We start from the raw sequence: 17715 nt of genomic DNA on the forward strand, positions 1-17715 counted from the left end.
AAGTAAGTGCAATCTGCATGGTGACTCAAACCCTTGTGTGTCTCAGCTATTACATTATACTGCAAGAACCAGAATCCTTTGTGATGGCAATTGCAAATTTCAAACCCTCAGTCCCAAACAGTGGCCCATCACTGCTGCCTCCTCCACTGGACACTGGTACATGGCAATAGATAATTGTCCTCATTTATTTCCCACTGTTGTTGGTATATAGATGCAAATGTGTAGTTATGTGACAGGTTGCACATAATCAAATATCTTTGTTATGTCTGATGACCTTTCCTTTTTGTTGCCACATACAGCCAGAACAGTCAAACACTGGAGCACAGGTCTCTGCACCATCAGGGAAGCATTATCACAGTGCACAACAACCCATACCATCAGCCCCAACTGGTATGTAAATATGGCCAGGAGAGGGCATTCTCTCATACATTTTTATGAGTTAACTCATAGATGTATTTCATGGAATTCACAAACTGCGCCAAACCTGGAAAATGATCTAGGTAATGTTGTATCACATGTCAACTAGTATGTTAACTGAACACACAGATATCACTGTAGGCCCGGTGACGTTGTCCAGAAAGACCCAGCCTGCAGTGACCTCTGCAACATGTATGGGTGTGACATCTGGTCAGGGACCACATACTGGGCTAATGTCGGACACTGGTAAGGATACATAAAAATTACCTTACTAAATGCTTATGCTCCTAAACTGTAGTGTAAATGTCAGCAGTATGTGGTGTGCGTCTAATGTCACCCATTCCCATTTGCTCATATATGGCTCATAACAGTCTACCACCTCCTGACGTCTTGGCTAATGATAGGTCAACCAAAAATGTATGTGTACAGTCCCTACCTAGGTGTTCATATTGGCCCTCATGTAGGTGGATTTTGTGTAGGTCAGTGCAGCAAGTTTATATGTTACAAGTCATTATGCTTCACCTCAGGAGGTGTAAGGTGTTTGTGCCCCCCAGATGCACATGGTCCTGTCACTGTGGGGAAGTGTCACAAGTGTCCCCAATGTTCATGGAATGTCACTCAAGTGCAGAGTGAGGTAACACAGTGATTTGTTTGACCTTGACACACTCCAGGAGGCCATTTCAAAACATGCAAAGTGGCTTGCTGTGACCGCGTAGACATGAAAACAACAGCTAAGGTAACAATGTGGATGCGAGTTGCAGTGATACCAGCAGGCTTGCATTATGGGAGTGTAGTAGTGGCTGGCAAGGTGGGTGTAGAGTAGGGGAAGCGTAGACATCCAGTGGCTGAACTGCATAACATGAAAACAGTAAAGGTAGGGATCAGCCCAGCTTTTCTACTTGACCAAACAATGGGATCGCAGGACAATGCACATTTCACTTTGCCACCATGATCGCAAATGAGCGAACCACTGAACAGAGGACTACAGGATGTGTGCTGTGCATAACCCTATCCAGTGTAAGGTGAACTAGACCATAATGTGGTATGTGTTCATTTGAAACATAGGCCAAAGGAAAAGTGCACAGCAGAAATGGCTGACCTCACAATCTAAAATTAGCAATGTTGTCCTTTTGGGAGGTTTGAATAAATGTTACCCGTACCTTGGTTTATAATTGTGTATATCAAACATGTACTTGTTAATGTACTGACAAAATCCGATGTACAAAAATGAACCAGCTCTGCATGTTCTGGAAGGCTCCTTTACAAATTAGCAGATATCACTTCATATGTAGGATACATGATGCCAATAAAAATGAAGGTGTGTCCAAAGCGAGCCAGTGCAGGGCACCCTAATTATTTCCATCACATAGCTCTCAATAACCTCAAAATACATGATTGCCTGTAAGTGTGATACCTGGTTGATGTGAGGGCAGCCTGTAACTTGTAGATCACTGGTCCATTCTTCTGACATGGCCATGTAGAATCATCACCATCATCCTCTGCACTTAGTAATGGATATATATGTCACATTACAGCTTCTGCCAGGACTACTTCAGTGATACGGATGACACCGTCCAGGGGTTTAGGAGACATCCTGGCTGCAGCAGTCAAACCCACTGCCATCAATCCATCAGGTAAGTGTGCCATGTAGTGTTGTAGTCTATTGATACCCTACCCATGAACAACAACCAAATCCATGTGGAAGGGGATGAGCAGATATTGCCATGTTAGTATTACATATGAAATTGGTATGTAAAATTTACCCAACAAGATCAGTGATCTGTGTATCAGGTGTGCATATCCACATATTATTCATGCAGAACATTAACCATGGTGTCACGTCTTCCAAAAGCTGCTGGCTCACGGACCAGTTCTTCTGCTACACACTCAAGGAGCCCGGTCCTGTAGCTGACATCTAGTGGGATCCCAATACCATACAGACCTGTGGGTGCAACTGGTGAGTTTGCCTTTGCATCGTACATCTGCATTGAGCACCTCATTGCCACAGTGTCAACTGCCATGTGTAGGTGTACACAGACCAGGTCAGATGTGTAACATCCGATTATGCAAAGATAATTTGACCCAATCCTTATGTTACACTGCATGATATTGTTAGGCACATACATGGCCTGTTGCACCCTCTGTCTTACAGATGGTGAGGAGGATGAATCCAGTCTGGATGAAAAGCCATCCACCAGTGGTGGGCGACGGGTAATCCAAGGGGAGAACCCCTTCCTCTTCCATGCAGTCTTATCATCTGCCAGTAATGCACAGGAGAAGGAAGATCAGGGGACGATTTCAAGAGATGTGGAGACGAATCCCTGTACCCCTCTTGTTGGCTCATGCAGCTTACCAACAAAACCCACATCTTCTATGGTTGGCATGGTGCCTCCTCCTACAGCCCAAAGGATTGCACATGCCCAACACAACCCACAACTCACCTCCTCACAGCCCTAACATCCAGGTTAGACATGTTGGTTCCTCTGCACACTCCTACTCTGACAGTTTCTCCCAAGCCTTCTCTCCATCATCTGAGGTACATGCCAGCCCTGATGAAGGTCAGATAGGCCCTAGGCAGAAATCTCCTCACAACCTCTCACCTCTCACCCAACCCCCTGCTGGTGGACCTGCTGGTTGCATCTGAGGCTGTCCCAGGCAGAGAGGGCTGGCAGATATTCATGCTGGAAAGTTGGAGGAAGAATTTTCCCAGCAGCGGTCAGATGTGAGTCTGCGACATTTGTAATGTAGGGGCTACACTGTCTGACATCTCAGCCTCACTACAGGACATGTACCAATGGCCACAGTTGCAACAAGTGCCTGGATACCCTCACAGATGATAAGCCGCGCTATATAAATCTACAAACACACAGTTTGTGCACAGAATGACCCAGGTGTTGGAGAGGATGGATACATCCTGGAAAGACATAGGGAAAAGGCTTAATGACATCATGGTCATACAGAGGGAACAGAGTGCAAGACACCATGCATTGGTTATGAAGATGACGGAGGGGATAATCAAAATGATACCAAATCCTTCACAGTCAATGCATGGAGGTAAGCCAACCCATCTACCTCCACCATCTCACCCCCAACCCCAGGTTAGGAAACCTGCACAGGGCCCCCAACAATCCACAACGGGAAAACTTCCCTTGCACATGCCCTCCACTGCACAGTCACGTATTCTCCCTGTACAGGGTCCGAAATGCCCTGTCCAAGCAGGCCCTCACGCTGTACAGGGTTAACCACCCCCTGTCCAGGCAGACCCCCACACTGTACAGGGAACACCACCCCCATCCAGGCAGACCCCCACAATGTACAGGGATCACCACCCCCTGTCCAGGCAGACCCCAACACTGTACAGAGAACACCACCCCCTGTCCAGGCAGACCCCATCCTGGACAGGAAACACACCCACCTGCAACTAAGAGCCCCAGGAAACACACTGCATTGCAACAATCCTCACCACCAAAACTGAGGAGACAAAAGCAAGATCCCCCATGAGCACTGTAACATATGTTTGCACAGCACTATGTAAATAAAATACATATTTCACATTAAATTGAGCTGAGCATTAGTTGATGATAGTCAAATGCTTAATGTGGTTGTAGGACAAATATGTGTCAACAACATGGGTAAGACACGTCTATCACTAGAACCATCAGTGTACAGTTTTGTCATGTGGAAGCCATAGCTAACCAACTCCAGACGCATACTTCCATAATTCCAGCACATACAATGAACACCACTACACAGCTTTTTGTTTATATACATATGATAGAAACTTACACAAAAAACATCCATTGGGAAGAGAGAAACCTAATCAAATAAATCTCTTCATGGAATATGGGCAGGGGACTTGGAGGGGGTTGGACAAAATAAAAAAAACACGTTAGAAAACATGAGAGAAATCAGTCTATGTACAGGGACAAAAACAATAGCCCAGTCAAATTGTAGTGTCCAGTCAAATGTCATCCCTGTCATCCTCCTTCTGCATGACAATCAGATCCTCTGTAGTGGTGGCTGCTTACTGGCTGGCTGGTGGATTACCTGATACCTTACGGGACTGACACACATTGAGGGCACAAGGGGCATGGGGTAAACAGAGTGGGATGATGTACAGGGAGACACATGGAAAGTGGTATGGGAGGGACGCTGAGACAGGGCTGCAATTATGGCTGCATCCAAGGAAGTGAGGGTGCCATTGATTGCATCCAAGGAACGGGTCATCTCCTCTAGGGACCTACGCTGTATCTCAATCAACTTCTGGAGGGGGGCTGGTGGCAGAGATCGCAGCTGGGTGTCCCGATGGACTTGGGACTCCATGTCCATGTCGAGGGGGCAGAGCAGGCCGAGGTGTTGTTGATTCTTGCTCTGGGGACACCTCCAGCAGGTCAAGTTCTTCATTGTCCAGGGGAGCAGTGACATTTTCTACCCTAGCCAGCGGGGTCCAGTTCAAGGCCCCCCAGCCCCCTACAGTTTCTGCAGCCTCCACCCGGTCATTGTCTGCTGTTGTGTCAGTCCAGGTGGGTGTATTCCCCCTGCCTGTAGATGGTCCCTGTCCCTCCTCTTCCTCCTCCTTCCCATGGACGAAAGAGGCCCTCTCTCTAGTCTTCCAGGCCAGCCGGGGCCCCTGAAATAGAAGTGAGAATATTATGTAGTTGTCCAATTGAGGGCAAGGTACATGAGTACAAGAAGCAAGTGTTGCCTGTGTTCTCCTTTGATCTCACTAACCGATTCCAGGTGACATAGATCCAAAATGTATGTCTACAGTCACTGTGATGTCCAGACATAACTCATACATTGGCATCTGTCACAATTGTGGAAAGTATACACTTGAGTAGTGACAAAGCCTAACCTTAAGCAATATTGCAATATATAGGCCAGATTCACAAAGGCCATAAAATCTGTATGTGTGAAAGTTTGGACCAAAGTCCAAGTTTACCTTAGTAAATTGTGTCAAGGGTTTCCTGTCCTTGCTCCCTAGTCACCTTCCCAAGTCAGTCTACAAGTGGATTTGGGACATGTCTGGATGGAGCTGTCCACCCCAAAGCATGTGTCCAAGATCACCCTATCAAGTGCAGACTTGTTAGTCTCAAAATATCACATCATCTGATGTGTAGCATGGTTTGATTCCACATACATGCTTGAATGGGTGTACATGTAAAAACCCAGCCTTGGTTCTGACTTGTGCTTAGCTGTGAGTCCATGTATTGGCGGATCCCTGTAAATATCAGCCAATCTACATGGCATGTGCCACATTTGGCATGTCAAGACTGCCTGTCGATGTTGTACACCAGTTGGCACGTGCAGACAAGCCACTGTTGTGAAGACATGTGCATTTGTTTTCGTTTGGAAATGTTGGTACAATTTTGTGTGAGACAAGTATCCCAAAGTCAGCCTTTACTCCAAGATACATGACATGATACTGTACACTGATGAAACACACACAAAAAGTGCTGCATGATAAGGCATCCAACACCAAACATACAACCCTACAATGGACTGTGTCTGGACCATCCCTGTGCCATTGCATCCAGCAGTGATAATGCCCTTGGTTCACCAATCATTGTATTGGCATTGCATTTGTGCATATAATTGCAAGAGAGATGGCTATTTGCCCTGTAGTGGTCAGGACACTACAAGTCCCAGCATGCACTTTGATTAGTGCTTCCAATGTGATCCAATGGGGTATTAGCCTTATGACTGCTGCAGTAATTGCTCAGAATGTGTACATGGTGACATGTGATACATGTTGGTACACCTCAGTCACCACTCACATCATACTACCAGGCACAGTATGCAGCCTATGTACTTATTAGATCTCTGGTGCTATAACTCCTCCAGCTGGGCTTGGAGGGACAGCCAGGCTGTCCTCAGGACCCTCCTGTACAGTGCCGTGAGGCCGGGCCGGTGCACGAGGGTCTGGGAGGACTGGCCCAATAGTTCTCAGGCAATTAGTTGTGCCCAACGTTTCAGGTTCTCCCAGCGCTTGCGGCATGTCTTGGCCCACCGATGGTAGATGCCCACTGCACTGCAGTGCTACACAATCTCCACCCAAAGTCTGGCACGTGCTGCATTGCTCAGCTGCTCCTCTGACCCCCCCATAAAGCTGAGGGTAATTGTCCAGCACCCCCCCCCTAGCTAAAATGCCCAATTCACGTTTGCTGAAGAGGGGTGCCCTCTCATCAACTCCCTCAGCAATATTGAGGGCAGTTAGGGTAAATAGAGCAGCAGGATGGCAGAGGATCCTGTCTGTAGGTGGGGCTGACTCAGAATGACAACAAACTGGCTGCCTGCAACTTCCTGTCATGAACTTCCTGTCTTGCATTTCCTCTCTGTCATTTCCTGGAGAAATGCATTAGGTTCCAGCCCGTCTCCGAATTCTATACCCGAAGTGTGGGTCATCCACACCCGGAGCGTACGCTACACCTTTGTAGCATAGGATCCGCATGTGGGGTGCAGGATCCGCATGTGGGGCCCAGGATCCACAATCACAGTGGAATAAACATTGAAGACAAGTGTGACATCTGCAACCATGTGTCAGAAGGGCAGGAATACTAAGGGAGAAAGGGAAGGTTTTGTAGACACACTCAACCCTATAGCACTTCCTAGCACTGTTTGGCCCTTTGCACTGCATTATGGTACATGTGGTCAACATATCTTGCTTACTTCTACGTAGACTACTGTATCACCAAAGTAGGTACAGCTAGTGATGTCAAACCTTAGACACATAGGCCCTCATTATGACTTTGGTGGTCTTTCTTTAAGACCACCGAAGCCACGGGCACCAGGAGACCGCCAGTGCTGGTGGTCTTCCGCCCGCCATAATATGGGTACTGCTGGATTTCCGCCACACTTTGGGCAGAAATCCGGCAGTATCCATTCCGGCGGTCAGAGGCGCTGGGTGGTGCTCCCACCTGCACCGCCCCACCAGAAGGCCGCCGCCAGCTGTATTATGACCACCGCCATGGTTTTCGTGGCAGTGCTACCGTCGCGAAAACCATGGCGGTAGGCTGACTCATAATGCCACCGGCGGTCTTGTGTGGACCGCTGGATCGGAGATGAACATTTCCGGCCTGGCGGTTCATACCGCTATGGCGGTATGAGTGGTGATTTGGCGGGTTGGCAGCAGCCAACCCATTACACTCATAATGTGGCGGTATACACCCCCCAGCCTGTTGGCGGTGATACCACCACATTAACTCTGGCGGTAGCAAGACTGCCAGGGTCAAAATGATGGCCATAGTGCCAAGTACACCAAGGGCTAGTGGTACTGAGCAAGACTAGGAACCCATAGCAGCAGTGGCAAGTTTGTCATACCAGTCCCAACACAGAGACAGTAAACGCAAGTGTGTGGATCATGAAGGATTCCTGCTTTGTAACTGGGGGCACATACTGCAGTGCCAGTTCTGAAGTGAAACACAGTAATGAGACCTGCTTCCACCCCTCCAACCCCCTTGGCAAACGCAAAATACCCCCCCTGGCCAGTCCAGCCATGCCCACACTCTCTACGCACTGGTGCAGAGAACCCTCAGTCAATGCACTTGGGGAACAATCTCCACAGTGAGCCATCCAAGTGCGGGGGCCCATTGTGACTCAGGCTCACATCTTTCTTTTGGAATTTCATCCACCATCAATAATGAACAGCACTCCAAATCCCATTCAATATATGGAGGGTCTGACATCCATTTCATGTTCAATCAGAGTCATCCTCACCTCCAAGCAGGATCTCCTGCCATCCTGCTGCACTGTTGAAACAACCTCACCAAACATTGTTGAAGGATCAGTGGACAAGGCACCCACAAAGTCAGTGATACTGATATGGGCATACATACTGAGAGGGTGTTTGCTAGGTAGACCCAGTATTATCTGGGCCCAGGAAAACAGATGCATGCTGCTTTCCACATTGATTACTGGGGCATGGTTGTACATGGAACAAACTTTCTCTGTCTGCACCACAACAGAGCTAAATAAAAGGTGCAGTGTGGGAAAGTGAGCCCCAGTATTATGAATGCAATGCCCCCAGGGCAGCCACACACTCACACTGCCTGGTGCAGTCCAGTCATGTTGACAAATGACCAGTCATACAGCATCTGCTCCATGTAGCACTGTGCAGAGGTCAACCAGCATGCACATTTGAGGGGGAATTGGAGATGCCCTTCCAGGCAGGTGCAGTGGTTGACTAGACTCACCTGCAAAGGTATGTCTGTGGTGTCTGTAGGACCACCTGTCCCCCTTACAGGGGGCTCCCATCAGAACATGCACTACAGATGTGCCCTGGGGTGCACATATTGGGTACACAATCACATTGCATACCTGGGGCACTTTGTAGGAGACAGACAATAGACTTTATTCACTGCATGCTGTAGGGTAGCTTGTCTTGTTTCCTGCAATAGTCCAAGATGTACCTTTGGAACACAGTATGTGTTACATTAACATTACCTGCACAGATAGTGGTGGTCACTCCATGTCATACGTCTCGCAAGGTGCCTGTTGGTTTGACAGGAGACAGTGACATGTCACCATTGGGTAACATGAGACCTGCATGTGTGATGCACTCTCCATTACACACAATGCAAAATGGCTACACAGTTAGAATGTGACCAGTAGCTGTTAGTCTTATTCATGAGGAAGACTGTTTGTGATCGAAATGTACCTAGCCTATTCATGATGTGCTGATCTGGGCCAGATTTTCATAATGCATTCATGGTCTTGAAGTCTCAGTCATTCCATGGAGAAACAGGGACAAAATGCCCAATCTCCACTATAAATCACAACAGGCCTGGAGTGGGACATCCCATGTGCAGCTGCCAAGCATGTCAGCTATGAACATGGACTATCCATATCTCAACACTGGTCCATTGGTTCCATGGTGTACCCCTGTCAGGCATATGGCCACGCCACCATATGGTTTGTCACACACACTCATAGAAGGGGCCTGGGATGCATGGGGCCTCTGCCTCCGGGGCAGAGGCCACACGGTTGTAGATGATTCAGCGCACTTGGGTCATGATCACTACACTGTGAAATCTCATAGCAGGAATTTCCCCTTGGTAACAGATACTCACCCTCTGATGTGGCACCTTCACCCCAACAGGTGAGACCCTTGGTGAAGTAGACCACTTTTGTGACACTGTCCAGGGAGAACTCACACATGCAGACATTTGATCCCCAGAGTCAATGAAGCCCTAGTAGATGTTTTCCAAACTGATCCCCGATATGTGCAAATGACATAATGCATGGACAACCTTTTGACTCTTGGCAACAACTGTTCTATACAGACATCGTGTATGGCTTACAAAGTAGTCTCAGGATAGCATATGTGGATAGAGTGTTAATAGTCCACCAATCAGCATTGACACCAGACTGCAAACCACATGAAGGCCATGACACAACATGTTGGTCAAGTGAAAAAGTGTCAACCAGCTGGTCACACACCTGCATACTCTGCCCTCTATTTTGTACAATGGCTCGGTTGCCCAGATTCAGACCTAGCTGAGGGTGCAGAGGTATGTGTAAGCCATGATTAAATGCTATGTTGGGGAAATCACAGCAGGCTACTATGATCTTGCACACAACTTGAGGTGAGTACAGTCGCACCCTCCCACCCAGACACATCTGAATCTTTACTTCAAAAGCCCAAGTCTGCACTCAATGATGGCTCTTGTATGTCAATGTGCTCTATTGTATCTCCGCTGGGGTACAGTGGTTGCATGTCTGTATGGTGTGTGGAGATGAGGGGAGAGTGCATATGCAGCATATGCAGCATATGCAGCATCACCTGAGGTAGGAGACAGAGTAATATTTGTATATGTCCCTCATGCATCTGTGCATCTGCTAAATGAAATGCTACATACTCTGCCTGTTGGGGGCATGAATGTGGCATGAGGATTAGTGTTATCTAATGGTTGTGCACATTTACAAACACAGTTTTACATATCATACTTGTGTGGTGCTTGGTACTCACCCTGTTGCCACATGTTGCCAAATTATCCTGATGCCATCCGCAGGGCAAGAGGTGACCTGCGGAATGCATAGCTGTTACGGGTACAGCCTGGAAACACTACATACACATCAATGAAGCTATCACTGGTATCACAGAGTCCCAGCATGTTTATGGAGTACCAGTGGTGTCTGTTGCAGAAGATGTGTGCATTGTGGTGTGGTGGCTGTAGAGCACATGTGGGAAGTGGGACATGAGGTAGAAATCTCTAGCTACCCTTTGCCTTCTGGCCAGTGTATGGGGCATTTGTATGTGGCAATGGGCTCTCCTATTAATGCAGTTCAGTACCTGATGCTGGCATCGGGACTGGCTTGCCTGGGAGATGCCCACAAGGTCACCAGAGACCCTCTGGAATAACCCTGTAGCAAAGGAATGGAGAGCTGCTATGAGCTTGACAAAGGCTGGGTCTGCGCAGGAGTGGCAGGTCACAGAGTCAAGATCCTGCTCTCACTCACAGGATGGTATCAGGGGAAAACGGTATCTGGCCATGACATATTGGCTAGATATCCCAAAGATTTTTAACCTTTCTCTGAAGATCCTCTCCACTCTCCTCGTCTGCAAATCATCCTGTTGCATAGCAAGGGGCAAACCAACAAACACATTTAGCGACATGTTGAAAGGACTGGAAGAGTTTGTTTGTGGCAGCTTTGCGTTTATGTGTACAGCAAGGCTGGGATTGGGTGTGCGCTAAGGAGTTTCAGCTGGATGGTGGGCCCCTACACAGGTGTGCCAGTATGCAGTTTTTGCCTTAACCAGCCCAAGTGCGGATGATCTGCCCTGAGTGCGAATGATCCACCCCGAATGTGGATAATCCATCCCAAATGCGGATGATCCATCCCGAATGCAGATGATTCGCCCCGAGTAGGGACATAAAGATATTACTCATAACTTACCTTTGTGAACACCTGAATATCGTAAACTTACACTTTTGATCTAAACTCAGACCAAAAGTGTAAGTTTACCTTTGTGAATAAGGCCCCATATTTGTAATCACAATGCTATATTCTATTGGAATGACTTGGTCACAACAATTCTCTTAAGATGGCCGCCCTGATGTTAGCATCTGAAAGCACCACATGTGACACAGATATGTTCCTTTGCATATATAAACCCTTGTTCATAGTTGAATACACTCACTTCAACAATCTGGACAAAAGAGGCAGACCGCAAGTATGACCTGCATCTATTACCAGACCGCAGAATATAACCTTGAACATTTTAACGCTGGGAACTGGTGCTATTATTTCCATCTTTTACTGACTACAACCGCTACCTTTACAAAAATGGGATTTCCTTATTGGTATTAACTACTTTATCAACAGAACTATGTAGATGCTTTTCAAACAACATTTATTGTTATTTTCCTACAGTAAGGGGAAATAAGGATGTCTTTGCTTTTTGCTACTTTTTCTCCCTGAAACTTCATACAGTCTACCTTCATATCACCTACAACATATTGCTTAGAAGATATTTATGGCTCCAAACTCTTTAAATGATATATGTACACAATACCAAAATATGCAGTAATAGCAATAGAAAACAGTGCAAACAATGTATAGTCACAATAGAATGCAATGGGGGCACATAGGGATAGGGGAAACACAAACCATATACTCTAGAAGTGGAATGTGAACCACGAATGGACCCCAAACCTATGTGACCTTGTAGAGGGTCGCTGGGACTGTAAGAAACCAGTGAGGGTTAGAAAAATAGCCCACCCCAAGACCCTGAAAAGTGGGTGCAAAGTGCACCTAAGTTCCCCAAAGAGCACAGAAGTCGTGATAGGGGAATTCTGCAGGAAAGACCAACACCAGCAATGCAACAACGATGGATTTCCAGACGAGAGTACCTGTGGAACAAGGGGACCAAGTCCAAAAGTCACGATCAAGTCGGGAGTGGGCAGATGCCCAGGAAATGCCAGCTGTGGGTGCAAAGAAGCTGCCACCGGATGGTAGAAGCTAAGGATTCTGCAAGAACGACAAGGGCTAGAAACTTCCCCTTTGGAGGATGGATGTCCCACGTCGTGAAGAGTCGTGCAGAAGTGTTTTCCAGCAGAAAGACCGCAAACAAGCCTTGCTAGCTGCAAAGCTTGCGGTTAGGGTTTTTGGATGCTGCTGTGGCCCAGGAGGGACCGGGATGCCACCAATTCCGTGAGGGGACAGAGGGGGCGTCCAGCAAGACAAAAAGCCCACTCAGAAGCAAGCAGCACCCGCAGAAGTGCCAGAACAGGCACTACGAAGTGGAGTGAATCGGTGCTCACCCGAAGTTGCACAAGAGAGTCCCACGCCGCCGGAGGACAACTCAGGAGGTTGTGCAATGCAGGTTAGAGTGCCAGGGACCCAGGCTTGGCTGTGCACGAAGGAAATCCTCGTTGAGTGCACAGGAGCCGGAGTAGCTGCAAAACACGCGGTTCCCAGCAATGCAGTCTAGCGTGGGAGGCAAGGACTTACCTCCACCAAACTTGGACTGAAGAGTCACTGGACTGTGGGAGTCACTTGGACAGAGTTGCTGAGTTCAAGGGACCTCGCTCGTCGTGCTGAGAGGAGACCCAGGGGACCGGTGATGCAGTTCTTTGGTGCCTGCGGTTGCAGGGGGACGATTCCATCGACCCACGGGAGATTTCTTCGGAGCTTCTAGTGCAGAGAGGAGGCAGACTACCCCCACAGCATGCACCACCAGGAAAACAGTCGAGAAGGCGGCAGGATCAGCGTTACAAGGTCGCAGTAGTAGTCTTTGCTACTTTGTTGCAGTTTTGCAGGCTGAGGTGCAGGTCAGGGGAGTGGTCACTCCCCTTTCCTTTGTCCAGTTTTGAGCCAGAGCAGGGCTGAGGGGTACCTGAACCGGTGTAGACTGGCTTATGCAGAAATGGGCACCATCTGTGCCCATGAAAGCATTTCCAGAGGCTGGGGGAGGCTACTCCTCCCCTGCCTTAACACCTTTTTCCAAAGGGAGAGGGCGTAACACCCTCTCTCTGAGGAAGTCCTTTGTTCTGCCTTCCTGGGCCAAGCCTGGCTGGACCCCAGGAGGGCAGAAACCTGTCTGAGGGGTTGGCAGCAGCAGCAGCTGCAGTGAAACCCCTGAAAAGGCAGTTTGGCAGTACCCAGGTCTGTGCTAGAGACCCGGGGAATCATGGGATTGTCTCCCCAATACCAGGAAGGCATTGGTGGGTCAATTCCATGATCTTAGACATGTTACATGGCCATATTCAGAGTTACCATTGTGAAGCTACACATAGGTAGTGACCTATGTGTAGTGCACGCGTGTAATGGTGTCCCCGCACTCACAAAGTCCGGGGAATTTGCCCTGAACAATGTGGGGGCACCTTGGCTAGTGCCAGGGTGCCCACACACTAAGTAACTTAGCACCCAACCTTTACCAGGTAAAGGTTAGACATATAGGTGACTTATAAGTTACTTAAGTGCAGTGGTAAATGGCTGTGAAATAACGTGGACGTTATTTCACTCAGGCTGCAGTGGCAGGCCTATGTAAGAATTGTCAGAGCTCCCTATGGGTGGCAAAAGAAATGCTGCAGCCCATAGGGATCTCCTGGAACCCCAATACCCTGGGTACCTCAGTACCATATACTAGGGAATTATAAGGGTGTTCCAGTATGCCAATGTAAATTGGTAAAATTGGTCACTAGTCTGTTAGTGATAATTTGGAAAGAAATGAGAGAGCATAACCACTGAGGTTCTGGATAGCAGAGCCTCAGTGAGACAGTTAGTCATAACACAGGTAACACATACAGGGCACACTTATGAGCACTGGGGCCCTAGCTGGCAGGGTCCCAGTGACACATACAACTAAAACAACATATATACAGTGAAATATGGGGGTAACATGCCAGGCAAGATGGTACTTTCCTACACACACCCCCCCAAACGAAGGACAATAAGACTAGCCATGCCCTGATGAGTCTTCATTGTCTAAGTGGAAATATCTGGAGAGTCCATCTGCATTGGAGTGGGTACTCCCAGGTCTATGTTCCACTGTATAGTCCATTCCCTGTAGGGATATGGACCACCTCAACAATTTAGGGTTTTCACCTTTCATTTGTTTTAGCCAAAGTAGAGGTTTGTGGTCTGTCTGAACAATGAAGTGAGTGCCAAACAGGTATGGCCTCAACTTCTTCAGTGCCCAGACCACAGCAAAGGCCTCCCTCTCTATGGCAGACCAATGCTTTTCTCTAGGGGTCAACCTCCTGCTGATAAAAGCAACAGGTTGATCCTGGCCCTCAGAATTAAGTTGTGATAAGAATGCCCCTACCCCTAATTCAGATGCATCAGTTTGGACAATTAATTTTTTGGAGTAACAGGGGCTTTTCAGGACAGGTGCAGAGCACATGGCCTGCTTCAGCTCCTCAAAAGCTTTCTGACAGTTTGCTGTCCATAATACCTTCTTAGGCATTTTCTTAGATGTGAGGTCATTAAGAGGGGCTGCAATGGAGCCATAGTTCTTAATGAACCTCCTGTAGTACCCAGTGAGGCTTAAAAAGGCTCTCACCCGAGTCTGAGTTGTAGGGGGAACCCAATCTATAATAGTTTGGATTTTCCCCTGAAGTGGTGCAATCTGTTCTCCACTTACCAGGTGTCCCAGATAAACCACCTTCCCCTGCCCTATCTGGCACTTTGAAGCCTTGATAGTGAGGCCTGCCTTTTGCAGGGCCTCCAAAACTTTCCATAGGTGGACCAGGTGATCATCCCAGCTGGAGCTAAAGACAGCTATATCATCTAGATATGCTGCACTAAAAGCTTCCAGCCCTTGCAGGACAGTATTCACCAACCTTTGAAAAGTGGCAGATGCATTGTTCAATCCAAAAGGCATTACTGTGAATTGGTAATGGCCTGCAATGGTTGAAAATGCAGTTTTTGCTTTTGCATCTTCTGGATGACCCTGCAGTCAAATCAAAAGTGCTTAGATACTTGGCAGATGCCAGTGTATCTATTAGCTCATCTGCCCTGGGTATAGGGTGAGTATCAGTTTTGGTTACCAAGTTGAGACCTCTATAGTCTACACAAAAACGCATTTCCTTCTTTCCATCCTTGGAATGAGGTTTTGGTACAAGTACCACAGGAGAGGCCCATGGACATTCAGAGTGCTCAACCACTCCCAGTTCAAGCATTTTCTGTACTTCTTGCTTTATGCAGTCTCTGACATGGTCAGGCTGCCTATAGATCTTACTTTTGACAGGCAAGCTGTCTCCAGTATCTATAGTGTGCTCACACCAAGAAGTGGTGCCTGGCACAGTAGAGAAGAGTTCAGAAAACTGACCCAGGAGATTTATGCAGTGGTCTTTCTGCTCAGCAGTAAGACAATCTGCCAGTACTACACCTTCCACTAGAGCATTTTGTTCTGTGGAAGAGAAGAGATCAGGGAGAGGGTCACTCTCTTCTTCCTGTCCCTCATCTGTTGCCATGAGCAGGGTGAGATCAGCCCTGTCATAGTAGGGTTTCAGGCGATTGACATGGAGCACCCTAAGGGGACTCCTGGCAGTGCCTAAGTCAACTAAGTAGGTGACTTCACCCTTTTTCTCAACAATTATGTGGGGTCCACTCCATTTGTCTTGGAGTGCTCTTGGGGCCACAGGCTCCAAGACCCACACTTTCTGTCCTGGTTGGTACTGAACCAAAACAGCCTTCTGGTCATGCCATTGCTTTTGGAGCTCTTGGCTGGCCTGAAGGTTTTTACTGGCCTTTTTCATGTACTCAGCCATTCTAGATCTTAGGCCAATTACATAGTCCACTATGTCTTGCTTTGGAGCTTTTAAAGGTTGTTCCCAACCCTCCTTCACAAGTGTTAGGGGACCTCTCACAGGGTGTCCAAATAGGAATTCAAAGGGGCTGAAGCCCACTCCTTTTTGGGGTACCTCCCTGTAAGCAAAAAGGAGGCAAGGTAACAGGATAGCCCATCTCCTGCGGAGTTTTTCAGGGAGTCCCATTATCATACCTTTGAGAGTTTTGTTAAATCTCTCCACCAGTCCATTTGTTTGTGGATGAAAGGGTGTGGTGAACTTGTATGTCACACCACATTCCTTCCACATGGCCTTTAAGTAAGCAGACATGAAATTGCTTCCCCTGTCTGATACCACCTCTTTTGGGAAGCCCACCCTGGAAAAGATTCCCAGGAGGGCCTTTGCCACTGCAGGAGCTGTAGTGGTCCTTAGAGGAATTGCTTCAGGATATCTGGTGGCATGGTCCACTACCACCAAGATAAACCTATTGCCTGAAGCAGTAGGATGGTCAAGGGGGCCAACTATGTCAACCCCTACCCTTTCAAAGGGAACCCCAACCACAGGCAGTGGAATAAGGGGTGCCTTTGGAGTGCCACCTGTCTTGCCACTGGCTTGACAGGTTTCACAGGACTTACAAGATTCCTTTGTGTCCTCTGACATTCTAGGCCAATGAAACAAGGGGACAAGCCTGTCCCAAGTTTTCATTTGCCCTAAATGTCCAGCTAAGGGAATGTCGTGGGCTAGAGTTAGGAGGAACTTTCTGTACTCCTGAGGAATCACCAATCTCCTGGCAGCTCCAGGTTTTGGATCCCTTGCTTCAGTGTACAAGAGGTTGTCCTCCCAGTAAACTCTGTGAGAGTCAATGACATCCCCATTTGCTTGTTTGACAGCTTGCTGCCTTAGACCCTCTAGTGTGGGACAGGTATGCTGTGCCACACTCAGCTCCTCCCTGGCAGGCCCCCCTTCACCCAAAAGCTCAGCAGTGTCTGCTTCCAGCTCCTCTGGTGTAGGTTCTGCACAGGGTGGAAATTCCTCTTCCTCAGAAGTTGAATCCACTGTAGAGGGAGGGATAGTAGGTAGTGTTTTACCTTTACTAACCCTAGCTTTAGGGAGCACTTGGTCCATTCTACCAGAATCCAAGTCACCCTGTCCTTTTTGCTTTTTGGCCTGAGCCCTGGTTAAAGCAAAAATATGCCCTGGAATGCCCAGCATTGCTGCATGAGCCTCCAACTCCACTTCTGCCCAAGCTGATGTCTCTAAATCATTCCCTAATAGACAGTCGACAGGTAAATCTGAGGCAACCACAACTTTCTTTGGACCAGTAATCCCCCCCCCAGTTGAGATTCACAACAGCCATGGGGTGGCTAAGAGTGTTGTTATGAGCATCGGTTACTTGGTACTGGTGACCAAGTAGGTGTTGTTCAGGGTGGATCAGTTTCTCTATTACCATTGTAACACTGGCACCTGTGTCCCTGTAGGCCTGAACCTCAACACCATTTATTAGGGGTAGTTGCTTGTACTTATCCATGTTAAGGGGACAAGCAACCAAGGTGGCTAAATCAAT

The sequence above is a fragment of the Pleurodeles waltl genome, chromosome 7 (genome assembly GCF_031143425.1).
Source record: "Pleurodeles waltl isolate 20211129_DDA chromosome 7, aPleWal1.hap1.20221129, whole genome shotgun sequence".
Classification (NCBI taxonomy): Eukaryota; Metazoa; Chordata; class Amphibia; order Caudata; family Salamandridae; genus Pleurodeles; species Pleurodeles waltl.